Raw genomic sequence first — 14,620 nt, 5'->3', positions numbered from 1 at the left:
GGTTTCATTAAGTCTACCAACTAGTTAGCCGAGAGCTGGACTTTCTGACCTCTTTAAAGATCTTTTTCTATCTGACAAAACCATTTAGCACTCAGAATAACAAGCAACGGTAGGTATCCTTCTGAGCTATTTAGGGACGAAAGGTTTTTTCAATCTTTGATGAATCATTCCACGACTTTAAAAACTTTTTCTTTAAGGTCTAGGCCGTAGAAGGCCATCACCTTCTTTTCTTGAATGATAACAATGAACCCCGATTTCCTCTGTATTGGTCGGAGGCCTCCCCTGTAGAAAAATATGGTCTAGACGATTTGGATGAGGTAGAGGAGGCTATTGTTGAGTTTTTTTGAGAGGCTTGGGGACGTGCTCCAAATCTAGATACAAAGAAGTTCCTTCTAGGCTCTCCGAGTTTTGTGCAGACCCAGCTAGGTAGTTTATGTTTCTTTGTATCTATTTCTTACGAGTTTCGACTTGCAATGTGCTTTCCTCCGATTTTGTATGTTGATTAACTTTTATTTTCTTCTTTTCAGAAATGGTGAAAAGTGGATCTAGCACTGCTTACCAAAATGTCTAGGAGGCCAAGAGGAAGGCTCGTGCCCGAGCTGATGTTGCGAAGGTCGGAGCTTCTAGCACTCCTCCTCACAACTCGAAGACCTCTTCTCGCCCTATTTTGGTAAACCCTGCCTCTGCTTCTTCTCTTCCTCCTCCTCCCCCTGTCCCCCCAGTCCAGCCTTCTTCCGAACTTGAAAAGAAGAAGCGTAAGACCTTAGAGTCCGGTTCTATTGCTGGAGAGGCCTGTTTCGATGGTCCAAAGTTCATTCGGAAGCACATCTTTTCTCATAGCCAAATTGCTATGGATGATACCTCCCTTCGAAATCATCTTCAGATTTTGGTTCGGGGAGGAGTTCGGACTGCTGGAGTTTGTACTGCCCTTTTTTATATTCTCGACAAAACTCCCTTGAATTCTTTTTAAAAACCGTGGAGGACCTTTAGGGGAGGATTGTCCTGTATCAAGAAGAGAAAAAGAGGCTGCAGGGGGAAAATGCCTGGTTGAAGGAGGAGCTGACCCAACTCCAGGAGAGAGAGAAAAAATTGATGGGCCAATGTGCCATGACTGAGGGGTTGAAGGAGAAGGCGGAGCAGAATTATGTTAGGCTTTTTTTCCGAGAATATTGATCTTCAAAAGTAGCTGGAGTCGAATCGGGAGGCCTATCAGGACCTGGAGGATTCAATCGTTGAGAGCTCAGAAGAGGCTTTCAGGGTGTTTAAGGAATAAGTCAGGGTTATTGCTCCTGACTTGGACCTTTCACCCCTCTATCCTGACAAAGTGGTCATTGATGGCGCGATTGTCTCTCCTCCTCGTCCTGAAACCGATTCCGAGCTGAAGACTCGTAGGTAACGAATCGTTGAGTCTCCTCCCGCAAGGTGGACCAACAGGAAGGATTTCTGCCGAGTTCTTCTGAGGCTCCGACTTCTGTTGCCGAAGAGATTCCTGTGACCCCTCTGACTTCTGCTGCAGACCCAAGCTCCATTCCTCTTTATGTCTCCAATCTTCCTTTCCAGTGATTTTAGCTATTAGGGCCCAGCTTGTGGGCCCTTTTTGAACAATTTTATTTTTATATGTTTGTTTGAGGTGGTGGTTTCCTGACATTTTAACCTTTTTTATGGTCATTAACAAAAAAGTTGTTTGCTTGGTTAGTCCTTTTTTGGATAAGGGCCTTTTTAACAAAATATTTTGATTATGCATGCTTGCGGATGTTTTGATGCTTTTTTTCTTCCTGAGTTTTTTACAAAAAAACCCTTCTATTTTTGTGAGAAAATCTTTTTATCGTGTGGGCTTTTTGTCTAAGTTAGACAATTTTATTTATTGTCAAAAACTCTTTTTAGAAATTTGAGAAAGCCTTCGCTTCTATCCTCGAAGGGTTTTCCTATCTCATTTTGTGTTCCATTATTTCGAAATTACATATTCAATTTTGTTTATTTGAACTATTTTCATAGGTTATTTTTGCAATACACTTTTGTTTTTCTCGGGCTTTCCGACTTGTAAGTTGTTAGCGATATTACTTTCGAGTTATCATGATCGTTTCTTATAACCTCTTTACACCGATTTGTACCTCGTTGTTATCTTGCCGACCACTCAGGTCGGTCAAAGAATTTGCATACTTTTTTGAGCTTAAATCGGTGTGTTTCATAGGATAATAATACTAATGGAATTTATAAAGAGATAAAGTAAATGCTTATTGATTGATGGAGATAACTTTTACAAAAGTTGTTGTCTAGCTACTAAGGGATTTAAAACTTTTAACCCTTAGTTCCCACTTTGATACCTCGTTAAAACCTCCTTCAGGAAAACCCGTTTTTGGGAAAAATCATGAAGTTAGAAAAAAGAGTACATCAGAGAATAGAGTTTGCTTCTAGCTATAATAGCTCTTCATGTTGTAGGCATGCCACGACCTGGGGAGCTCATTACCCTCTAGGTCGGATACTTTGTAATACCCTTTTCCGAGTACTTCTATTATCCTATATGGCCCCTTCCAATTGGCAGCGAGCTTTCCTTCACCTGACTTGTTTACGCTGATGTCATTCCTAATCAAGACCAAGTCGTTTGAGGTGAAGCTTCTACAAATGACTTTCTTATTGTATCTGTTTGTCATCCTTTGCTTTAGTGCTGCTTCCCTTATATGGCCTGTTCTCGAATTTCAGGGAGTAGTTTGAGTTCTTCTTTATGTGCCTGAATATTGCCGACCTCATTATAGAATCTCACCTTTGGACTTTGCTCATTGACTTCAACTGGTATCATGGCTTCTATGCCATGAGCAAGTCGAAAGGATGTTTCTGCAGTAGCTGATTGAGGTGTGGTTTGATAGGCTCACAATACTTGAGGAAGCTCCTCGACCCAAGCCCCACTTTGCATCTAGAAGCATTTTCTTTAATCCAGCCAGTATGAATTTATTGGCTGCCTCAACTTGCCCATTTGCATGTGGGTGTTCAACCAAGGTGAACTAGTGCTTGATCTTCATACTGGCTACCAAGTTTCTGAATGTAGAGTCGGTGAACTGGGTTCCATTATCCGCGGTGATGGAATAGGGGATTCCATACCTGGTAATGATATTTTTGTAGAGAAACTTTCGACATCTCTGGGCTGTAATGGTGGCCAAGGGTTCTGCTTCAATCCATTTTGTGAAGTAGTCTACTCCCACTATGAGGTATTTTACTTGTCCAGGTGCTTGGGGAAAAGATCCGAGTAGGTCCAATCCCCATTTTGCAAAAGGTCATGGAGAAGTTATGCTTATAAGTTCTTCAGGGGTAGCGACATGAAAGTTAGCATGCATTTGGCATGGCTGACACTTCTTCACGAACTCGGTAGCATCCTTCTGTGAGGTCGGCTAGTAAAATCCTACTCGGATAACTTTCCTGGCTAAAGACCTTGCTCCAAGATGGTTTCCGCAAATACTGTTGTGCACCTCTTCCAAAACTTCTGTTGTCTTTGAGGTCGGGACGCACTTCAACAATGGTGTGGATATTCCTCTTTTATATATGATATTTTTCACCAAGGTGTAGCTTTGTGCCTCCCTACGAATTTTCTTGGCTTCTTTTTCCTCTTTGGGTAGGATGTCAAATTTTATGTATTCGATTAATGGGATCATCCGCTCGAGTTCTAAGCCGGATACCTCTAGGACATCTTACTTGACCTCTGTTTTCATAACAGAGGGCTCTTGAAGAGTTTTCTGGATCAGACTTCTGTTATTCCCTCCTGGCTTGGTACTTGCTAACTTGAAGAGAGTGTCCGCTCTACTGTTGAGATCCCGAGTTATGTGTCAGACCTCGGTCTCTAAGAATCGCCTAAGGTACTCCAAAGTCTTATCTAAGTACCTTTTCATATTTGGGTCTTGGACCTAATACTCTCCATTGATTTGAGAAGTCACCACTTGAAAGTCAGTAAAGACCACTACTTTGGTTGCCCCGACTTCTTCTGCTAGCTTCAACCTGGAAATCAAGGCTTCATATTCTGCTTGATTGTTAGAAGCGGAGAATTCGAATTTTAGGGAGACTTCTATTTGGGTTCCTTCTTGGTTGACTAGTATTATGCATGTGTTGCTTCCGACCTTATTGGAAGAGCCGTCCACATACAACTCCCAAGTTATGGAGGTCTCCTCTTGATCTCCCGCGTATTCTACCATGAAGTCGGTCAGGCACTGGGCTTTAATCGCTGTCCAAGTTTCATATTTAAGTCAAACTCAGATAGTTCTATAGCCCATTGAACCATTCTTCATGCAATGTCTGTTTTTAGAAGTATTTGCTTCATGGACTGGTTCGTTCAGACTTTTATTGTATGAGCTTGAAAATAAGGCCGTAGCCTTCGAGACGCCACTATTAATGCATATACGAACTTCTCGAGTTTTTGATACTTTAACTCGGGGCCTTGCAAAACTTTACTGGTGAAGTATACAGGATGCTGCTCGACCTCATCCTCCCGTATTAGTGCTGATGCCACAGCCTTTTCGGCTATAGACAAATAGAAGACGAGTTCTTCCCCGATTTCAGGTCGGGTCAAAACGGGAGGTTGGCTCAAAAACCTTTTGAACTCCTAAAAAGCTTCTTTGCATTCAGGAGTCCATTTGAACTGGCATCTTTTTCTTAGTAGAGAAAAAAGTGGTAGGGATCTCAATGCTGATCCTGCTAAAAATCTGGAGAGGGCTGCAAGTCCGTCGTTCAGCTGCTGGACCTCCCTTAAAACAATTCGGGCTTTTCATTTCCAGGACTGCTCTACACTTATCGGGATTAGCTTCAATCCCCTTTTGTTTTAGGATAAACCCTATAATTTTTCTAGCCTCCACTGCAAAGGTGTACTTTGTGGGATTCAATCTCATCCAGTGCATCCTTATGGTGCTGAAAACTTGTGAGAGGTCGGTCAAGAGGTCGGCTTCATCCTTGGTTTTTATTAACATGTTGTCCACATATACTTCCATTAAACTCCTAAGGTGAGGTGCAAACACCTTATTCATCAGCCTTTGGTATGTGGCCCCTGCATTTTTTAACCCAAAGGGCATGACCACATAGCAGTAATTCGCTCTAGGCGTGATGAAAGATATTTTTTCTTGATCCGGCCTGTACATCGAGATTTGATTATAACCCGAGTACGCATCCATGAATGACAAGTATTGATATCCCGAGCTGGAGTCTACTAGGAAATCAATATTTGGAAGAGGATATGGGTCCTTTGGATACGCCTTATTCAAGTCGGTGTAGTCGACGCACATCCTCCACTTGCCGTTTTGCTTCTTAACTAGCACTACGTTTGCCAGCCAGGCCGGATATTTAACCTTTCTGATGAAGCCGACCTCTAAGAGGGCTTGTATTTGATCCTCGACCACTTGAGCCCGTTCAGGACCGAGTTTCCGCCTTCTCTGTTGAACAGGTCGAGATCCTGGGTATACTAACAATTTCTGCGCCATGAGCTCGGGATCTATCCCGGGCATGTCGGAGGCTTTCTAAGCAAAGAGGTCGGAATTTTCTTGTAGGTACCTTATCAGCTTCTGCTTCAAATCTCTTTTCAAGTTAGCTCCTATGTTGGTATTTTCTCCGTCCTCTTGCCCGATTTGAACTCCTTCGGTCTTCCCTCTGGGCTATGGTCCCAGCTCTTCTTTAACTCGGATACCTCCGAGCTCTATAGTGTTTACTTCCTTGCCTTTACCCCTCAGGTTTAGGCTTTCATTGTAACACTTTCTCGCCAGCTTCTGATCTCCCCTGATGGTTGCAATTCCCTCTGGTGTTGGGAATTTCATACAAAGATGGGGGGTAGATACCACTGCTCCAAGCCGATTTAGGGTCGTTCTTCCTATCAAGGCATTATAGGCCGAACACACATCGACAACAATGAAGTCGATGCTTAGAGTTTTGGATTTCATTCCCTTTCCAAAAGTGGTATGTAGGGGTATGAATCTCAGTGGTTTTTTGGCGTATCCCCCAGTCCGAAGAGGGTGTCAGGGTATGCTCTTAACTCCTTTTCATCCAATCCCAGCTTGTCAAATGCTGGTTTGAACAGGATGTCTGCCAAGCTCCCCTGATCCACCAGGGTTCTGTGTAGATGAGCGTTGGCGAGAATCATGGTAATTACCACCGGATCGTCATGTCTAAGGACAATACCCTGTCCGTCTTCTTTGGTTAAACAGATGGTTGGGAGGTCGGGTAGTTCGCTCCCAACCTGGTAAACTTCCTTCAGATGTCTTTTTTGAGATAATTTTGTGAGTCCTCCCCTAGCAAACCCTACCGAGATCATATGTGTATGTCGTTCTGGGGTCCGTGGTGGCGGATCTCTCCGATCTTCCTCATCTCATTTCCTTTTTCCATGGTTGTCTGACCTTTCCATGAGATATCTATCAAGCCGACCTTCCTTGGCCAGCTTTTCTATCACATTTTTTAAGTCGTAACAATCATTGGTTGAATGGCCATACAGTTTATGGCACTCACAATATTCGCTACGAATTCCCCCCCCCCCCTTTTTGTTTTTGATGGGTCGAGGGGGAGGTAACTTTTTAGTGTGACAAATTTTCCTGTAAATGTCGACTAGAAAAACTCGCAGAGGAGTATAAGAATGATATCTCATGGGCCTTTCAGACCCGACTTCTTCTTTTTTCTTGGGCTCCCTCTCCTTTTCCTTCGATGGGTGAGAGTGCCCAGGTCGCTAGCTTTGTTCTCGTAGCCTGGTGTTTTCCTCCATGTTGATGTACTTTTCAGCTCTTTCTTGTACATCACTCAAAGAAGTCGGGTGTCTCTTAGAGATGGACTGCAAGAAAGATCCTTCTCGAAGTCCATTAACGAGACCCATTATTACTGCTTCTGTAGGCAAGTCTTGAATTTCTAGGCACACCTTGTTGAATCTTTCCATGTAGTCTCTCAGGGGTTCTCTGATCTCCTGTTTTACTCCCAGGAGACTAGGCGCGTGCTTGACTTTGTCCTTTTGAATTGAAAATTTCATAAGGAACTTACGTGCGAGGTCGTCAAAGCTAGTGACTGGCCGTCGAACCATTTCATCACTGCCTTTGTCAAAGTCGTTGGAAAGGCTTTGCGGCGGGTAACATCAGAGACGTCGGCTAGGTACATTCGACTTTTGAAGTTGCTCAGGTGATGCTTTGGGTCGGTAGTCCCGTCGTACAGATCCATATCAGGGCTTTTGAAGTTTCTTGAAACTTTTGCTCTCATGATGTCTTCACTGAATGGGTCTTCTACCCCAATGGGGTATCTTCTCGGTCAGCGCGAGAGCCCTTACCCCGGAAGTTGGATTCTAATATTAAGAGTTTTTCTTCAAGTTCTTTTCGTTGCTCAACCTCTTTCCTTAGGTTTCTCTCCGCTTCTCGCTAACGTTCCAGTTCTTCTTACAATTGTTTTAGCCATCCTTGATGGCCGTGAAGTAGTCCTATAAGATCGGCAGCGTGAGGTTGCCCCTCCTTCTCTGGTTCGTGCACTTCATAGGGGATTCTTCTTGAATCTTGTGCGCCTGAGGGACCTTCTCTGTATTTTCTGTCCTGAAGAGGGATTATTGCCCTATCATTGTTAACTACATCTTGCTGCTCTTGCTCAGACTCTGATGCAGTGTGTTCATCCTCGTTCTGGTCATCTGCCATTGTGGGTTGTTTTTTCAGGTCCCCGGCAACGGCGCCAATGTTACGTGGGTAACCTAAGATAGGTGGATTGGGCTTGAAGGATTGGCCCAAACGTTAGTGGAAGGTGGTCTCCGATTTGTTCGCATTTGGGAGCCGCCATCCGAGTTGTACGTTAGATGGATTGGGGGTTGGTACATGCAAAGACACTCCAATGCCTAAGTCAACAAGGGGTTAAGCAGGTTTAGAATGTATCGGAACTTTCTTTTACCTGAGTCGATCAGTGTATTTATAGGTGATGATCCAATAACCACCGTTGGCGTAGTTCCACTTCTGAAGGTGGATAACCGTCCCTTTATCTCAGGGTTGTTGAGATATCTCTTCTAAAAGTGGGTGAGAGATTTTAGGGGCAGTTACTTAATTGAATAAATGTTATCTGCCAGCTTATGTCAAACTCGACTTCTTTGGAGAGGAGTTTATGTCAAGCCCGACTTCTTTGGAGATGAGCTTATGTTGGGTAAGTGGTGAAGGCCAACCTTTGAATTGGGCCTTTTTGGCTTACTTGGACCTAAACCATAGTGTTGGTTTAGGGTTTGAACAAATAGTACTCCACAATTTTTTTAGTATTTATGTTTGAATAAATCTATAATGGAAGAGTGGCATTCTTGACAATTAAAATGTGGTGCTTTGACATTAAAATTAAGTAATCTAGACAAAAAAAAATTAATAATAAAAGAACAATAATAAAGCCAAATTTTTTTTGAGAAAAACATAAATTGAAATAAAATATATTTATAAAAATTAAACACATACTTAAATCTTATTATTATGAGATGTGATATCTAATATCCATCACATATGATGTAAATTAACTCTTAATAATGGATCTATTTAAAAAAATTATTTATTATATTTTTACATATAAAAGAGTTAGAATGACAAAGAATGGTATAAAAATATTAATAAATTGCACTTGAGTACCAGATAAATTTGTATCAGATATCATTGGTTTCAACATATATGATAGAGTATATCTAATATATTCTATTAAAATATTATATAAAAATTTATGTATTCAAAAGGAGTACATAATACTAATAGTTTTTTTTAAGCTAACATAACTTATTATTTTATAATTATTTATTTTATTTTAAATTATATATTTTAAATTATAAATTTTTAACGTTAAAATTTTAATTATAAATTTTAAAAGAAAATTAAATAATTAAAAATATATTTTTTATATTTTTATTTAAAAATATTTTTCAATTATTTTAAATAAATATTAGAAATTAGAAATAACTGATATTATATATTTATTAAAATTAATTATTATATTTTTTTTTTAAATTTTAATATGTGTTTTATATTTTTAATATATATTATATATGTAATTAGTTTGATAATTGAATTTGTTTATATACTCAATATGGATAAAAACTAATATCAACTTTGTTATTGTTATAAATGAAAAATTGTTCAAGAAAAAATTTATAGACAGAAAAACAAATAAAATTTAGCAGTAGCTGCAACGTAATGCAATGTAAGAAGAGCAGCTAGTACTAAAGAAATACTGCTGATACTTAGTAATGAAATATTTTAAAGTGAAAAAAGATTCTTAATCTATACTTAATCACTATAAGCATTTATCATTTGTTACGTTATGAGATCTACTATTGTCATGTGTCTCGTTAAGTTAAAGATTTATATATTATTATTTATCAGATTAAATTATGAGATAAATAATTTTATAATATAATATTAAGTTTGATTTTTAAAAAATTACAGCATAATAATATTATTTATTTTTATAAATCATTGACACATAAATCAAGTATTAGATAAAAAAAGAAAAAATAAATAAATGAGATATAATAAATATTTTTTTATTATATCCACAAAAAATATAAAAAGAGGCATGTAAAGTCATACTTAACTATGGTATTTTCACTTTCCAAAACAGGTAAAAATACAAAAAAATGTACGATGAGAGAAAGAGACAAAATCTTAATTATTAACTCGATTGTTATCAAGTTATTGTCACAAAACACTCAAACAAATGCAATGTATTGTTCCTCCTATTTTAAATGTGTACTATTGTGTAGGAATACTATTTCTACCATTTCTTATTAGTTGTCGAAATCTTTTTTATAAATATAAATTAAGTAATACAATTTGTATTAGTACTTAGTATTGAATCATTGATAATCTCCTTTCCGTCAATGTAAATTGTTCAATATACATGAGTAAACAAAAATGATATTTATATATTAAAATCAATTACTATAATTATGTATAAATATATAGTTTATTTAATTTATTTTTAATATATATCTTATATTTTAAAAAATATTTTATAATAATAATTAATGTTAATAATTAATTTTAATGTATACCTAATATTATTATTGATGTGTATAATATGTATATAGTTCATACAACGAATAAAATTTATTTTTTTTCATTAAAATACGTCTTATTTTTATAACAATAAAAATATTTTTAAGGGTAAAAAATAGAAATAAGCCAATAGGGGAAAGAATTTACACAAATCAGCCAAACTGGAAATTGCTTCACGAATGAGCCAAAGCATATTACTATATAATTCGAACCAGCATGGTTCGAACTACAATAACACATAATTCGAACCAGGGTAGCTCGAATTGTTTAGAAAAAATTCACCCTAATTCGAACCAAGAAGGTTCGAACTAAAAACACACATAATTCGAACTAGGTGAGTTTGAATTATACAAGGAGAAGCTTTCCAAAGTAATTCGAACCAGGTTGGTTCGAATTAAACAAACCAGATTTCGAACTAGGCTGGTTCGAATTAGTAAGCACCAGACTTGTACATATATGGTTATAAACGTGAGTTGCTCTCATTAGAGGGTGTAAAATGGCTAGTGAAGAGAGTTTTGTAGTATTGGTTCACCACAGAGGATCGATTAAGAGGAAAACTCGTTCCGGTGTGAAGTTCACCGATAAGGATCCTCTCTGTATTATCGTGAAGCCTACGACGAGCTATGATGACCTTGTTAGGTCTGTACTGATGAAACTTGGTCTGGAAGGTGCGAAGCGGGTTAAGAAGTTTTTCTATCGCATTCCAATCACGGTGCTCCAGGAAACCGTGAAGTATGATTGTTTCACGATCGGGAGTGATGAGGACTTGCAAGTCATGTTTCATTGTCGCTGGCAGTTTCCGAAGGTGAGGACACCAGAACTATTGGCAAAATTGGTTGATGTGGTATCCAGCTCAGGGGGTTCAAACCGGAATACCACCACTTTAGCCACGGCAGCCAGTTCTAACTCCAGACCTGCCGTTGCTTCTTCGTCCGTCCCTGCGTACGAGCCACCGGTCCAACCTGTCGCCTCCCCTTCTTTCGCTGTTGATCTCAATGGCAGCGTAGGCGACGAGGTCGGAACAGGAAAATTTCTTCCGACCTCTTTACAGTGCGCTGCACCGCTTGGGGTTGGAGACGAATTGTTGGGTGATGCAGAGGACGATGACGTCGAGCCGGATATGATTGATGATGACAGTGGCGATGATATTGGAGCAAGTGAGCCTGCAGGGGCGGTAGGTGGTTCTAGCTCTGGCACACAGCAGTATCCATCACATTTTTTCTCTTTGGACTTGGATGCCATGAGGCAGGAGGGGGTTTCTGGGCAGCCTGTTGGATTTGGAGCTAGAGATGCGGAAGAGACTGCTGGTCTGACAGAGTTCCAGGTTGGTCAGAAATTTCAGGATAAAGATGAGGCCCTGTTAAGTGTGAAGACTTACAGCATCCGCCGAGGGGTACAGTACAAGGTAGTGGAGTCTGACTATCGCCGGTATGTGGGCAAGTGTTCTGAGTTTGGGAATGGGTGCACATGGTTGATTCGACTGAGTCTCCGGCAGCGCAAGGGCATTTGGGAGGTCAAACGGTACAATAGACCTCATACTTGTCTTGCCACCTCCATCTCAAGTGACCACAGGAGCTTGGATTATCATGTGATATCGGCGTTCATTATGCCAATGGTTAGGGCTGATGCATCCATTAGCATCAAGGTGCTCCTAAATGCCACGGTCGCGCACTTTGGGTTTAAGCCGACGTACAGGAGGGTCTAGTTGGCGAAGCAGAAGGCTATTGCCATCATCTATGGTGACTGGGATGAGTCGTACAACGAGCTCCCCAGGTGGGTGTTGGGAGTCCAGTTGACGATGCCTGGTATTGTTGCAGTCCTAAGGACGAGCCCTGTTCGAGTTGGTGGACAACTCAACGAGTCTCAAGCTTATTTTCACAGACTGTTCTGGACGTTTCCACCGTGCATCGAGGCATTCCGTCATTGCAAGCCGCTGGTTAGTATTGACGGCACCCATATGTATGGCAAGTATAGGGGAACGTTGCTTATCGTGATTGCACAGGACGGGAACTCCAACATACTACCTGTTGCATTCGCACTAGTTGAGGGTGAGAATGCTGAGTCTTGGTCAAGCTTTCTCTCCCACCTGCGTCAGCACGTGACACCACAGCGGGGTCTGCTGGTTATATCGGACAGGCATAACGGCATCAAGGCCGCGCTTGAGGCTCCCGACGGAGGATGGTTACCTCCATCTGCATACCGTGCATTCTGCATTCGACATGTAGCTGCTAATTTTGCCCTTACCTTCAAGGGCAAAGATGCACGGAGGCTTCTTGTCAACGCGGCGTACGCCAAGACCGAGGTTGAGTTTGATTATTGGTTTGATATTCTGCAGTCTGAAGACCCGGCGATGTATGAGTGGGCGAACCGGATTGAGTATTCCTTGTGGACTCAGCATTGTGATGAGGGACGGAGATTCGGGCACATGACGACGAATATCTTCGAGTGTGTGAACTCAATCCTCAAGGGTGTCAGAAACCTCCCTGTGTGCTCGCTGGTGAAGGCAACATATGGAAGGCTTGCGGAACTCTATGTCCGCAAGGGGAGAGAGGCTGAGGCCCAGCTGGGAACCGGACAAGAATTCAGTCAGCACTTGGTGAAGTGTATTGAGGCCAACTTGAAGACGGCGAGGTGCTTCACGGTGACTTTGTACGACAGGGATAACTCCGAGTTCACCGTAGCAGAGACCACTCCGACTGGTTCTTTCTCATTGGGTAGCTACAGAGTATCGCTTGCCTCTCAGACATGTGACTGCGGATACTTCCAGACACTTCATTTCCCGTGTCCGCACGCACTTGCATGTTGTGCCTACTCACGGGTTACCTGGACCGCATACGTTCACCGGGTGTATCGTCTTAGTTCGGTATTCAGTGTGTATTGGATGGAATTCACACCTCCCATTCTGGAGGGTTTCTGGCCACCATATGACGGGCCCACTGTGATCCCGGACCCTAACAAGAGGCGTGCGAGAGAGGGTCGTCCGAGGTCCACTAGGATACGGACCAATATGGACGAGGCAGATCCGAACCGGCCAAAGAGATGTGGCCTCTGTCGCCAACCTGGACACACACGTCGGAGTTGCCCACAGCTCAGAGGAACGGCGCACACAGGGGGCCATGAGTAGGTGTATTCTTAGTGTTGGTACCCATCTCCTCAAGCCTAGCTACGTAGGGAAGCCATTTGATGTGAATGCGGTTGCCGGACTTGTCGGCAAACAGCTGCATGCCCAACAACATCATGATGTAGGCACGAGCAAATCGCCGTACAGTCTTCTCATCGGCTCCCTCGGGGCACTCTCCAAAAGTCTCTTGTAACCAGCTGCAGTTTACTGCGTACTTCTGAACCTGGCTCGGAGGAGGAATCACTCCAAGCAACTCCTGGAACCACACCCAAACTGGACGGCCACCCTGGATGTATATCTGGAAATCTGAAAGGCAGCCGCTGACATAACGCCCGTCCACTGGCAACCCAACTAGTACGCCACGTCCTGAAGTGTGATCGTGCACTCTCCGAACGGCATATGGAAGGTGTGCGTCTCCGGACGCCAGCGCTCAACGAAGGCACTGACAAGGGCCTCATCTAACTGGAACCATCTATCGTTCAGCCTCGCAAGATGGTATAATCCGGCCATTTGCAAGTACGGAACGTATCTCTCATCGAGTCGCATGCCCGGCTGCCGCCGCATGCTCCTGATGCATCGCTATGGCTGCGCATTACATGCACCACATTATTAGAACCAACTTGATAACCAATGACAAAAATAACCAACACCATAAACCACTAAAGGAAACTGCTAACAGAATCTACATGCAAAACTAATATATCAGACCACTTTGAAAATCACATGCTCAAACCGCTAACTAAACCACAAAGAAATCCACTTATGTCAAACACATGCAAAACCACTATCACCAACCGCTTACAAAAGCACATGGTCAACCACTTCCAATACCACCAAAATAAACCGCCAAAGTAAATCATCAACAAAACCGCATACAAAAGTACTAACAAAACCAATACTAAAAACACCTAACCTAAACCGCCAACAAAAGCACATGAATAAACCACTATTATAAACCGCATAAAAATCCATTAACGAAAACCACATGCAAAACAACTATCATAAACCACACAATTAAACCACTAACAAAAAACAACTAACATAAACCACTAACATAAAACAGCTAACATAAAACAACTAACATAAACCACTAACATAAAACAACTAACATAAACCACCAACTAAACCACCATCTAACCCGCATGCAAAACCTCTCAACTAAACCACTAGCAATACCACTACGATTAACCGCTAACATAAACCGCCACTAAAACCGCATGCAAAACCACTAACTCAGATATACCGCTAGCACGAAGTTTTTTATGTACTAACCTCGTCGTTAATGACCCCGGCTATATGAGCAACTCCGTCCAACCGATATAACCTTGCCGGATCGTCCCCCATCGGCTGAGTACTCCGTTCAAGTCTTTGTCGGATCGAACCCGGGTCGTTTTCTCTAGGATTTGGTGGGGTATGAGGATGCAAAAGTGATTCGTGTGGGGCTGATTCGAACTCCTTTTATAGCTGCAAAACGTGTAATTCGAACCAGCCCAATTCGAAT

The sequence above is a fragment of the Arachis hypogaea genome, chromosome 14 (assembly GCF_003086295.3).
Source record: "Arachis hypogaea cultivar Tifrunner chromosome 14, arahy.Tifrunner.gnm2.J5K5, whole genome shotgun sequence".
Taxonomy (NCBI): domain Eukaryota; kingdom Viridiplantae; phylum Streptophyta; class Magnoliopsida; order Fabales; family Fabaceae; genus Arachis; species Arachis hypogaea.
Note: the sequence above shows the minus strand (reverse complement) of the source record.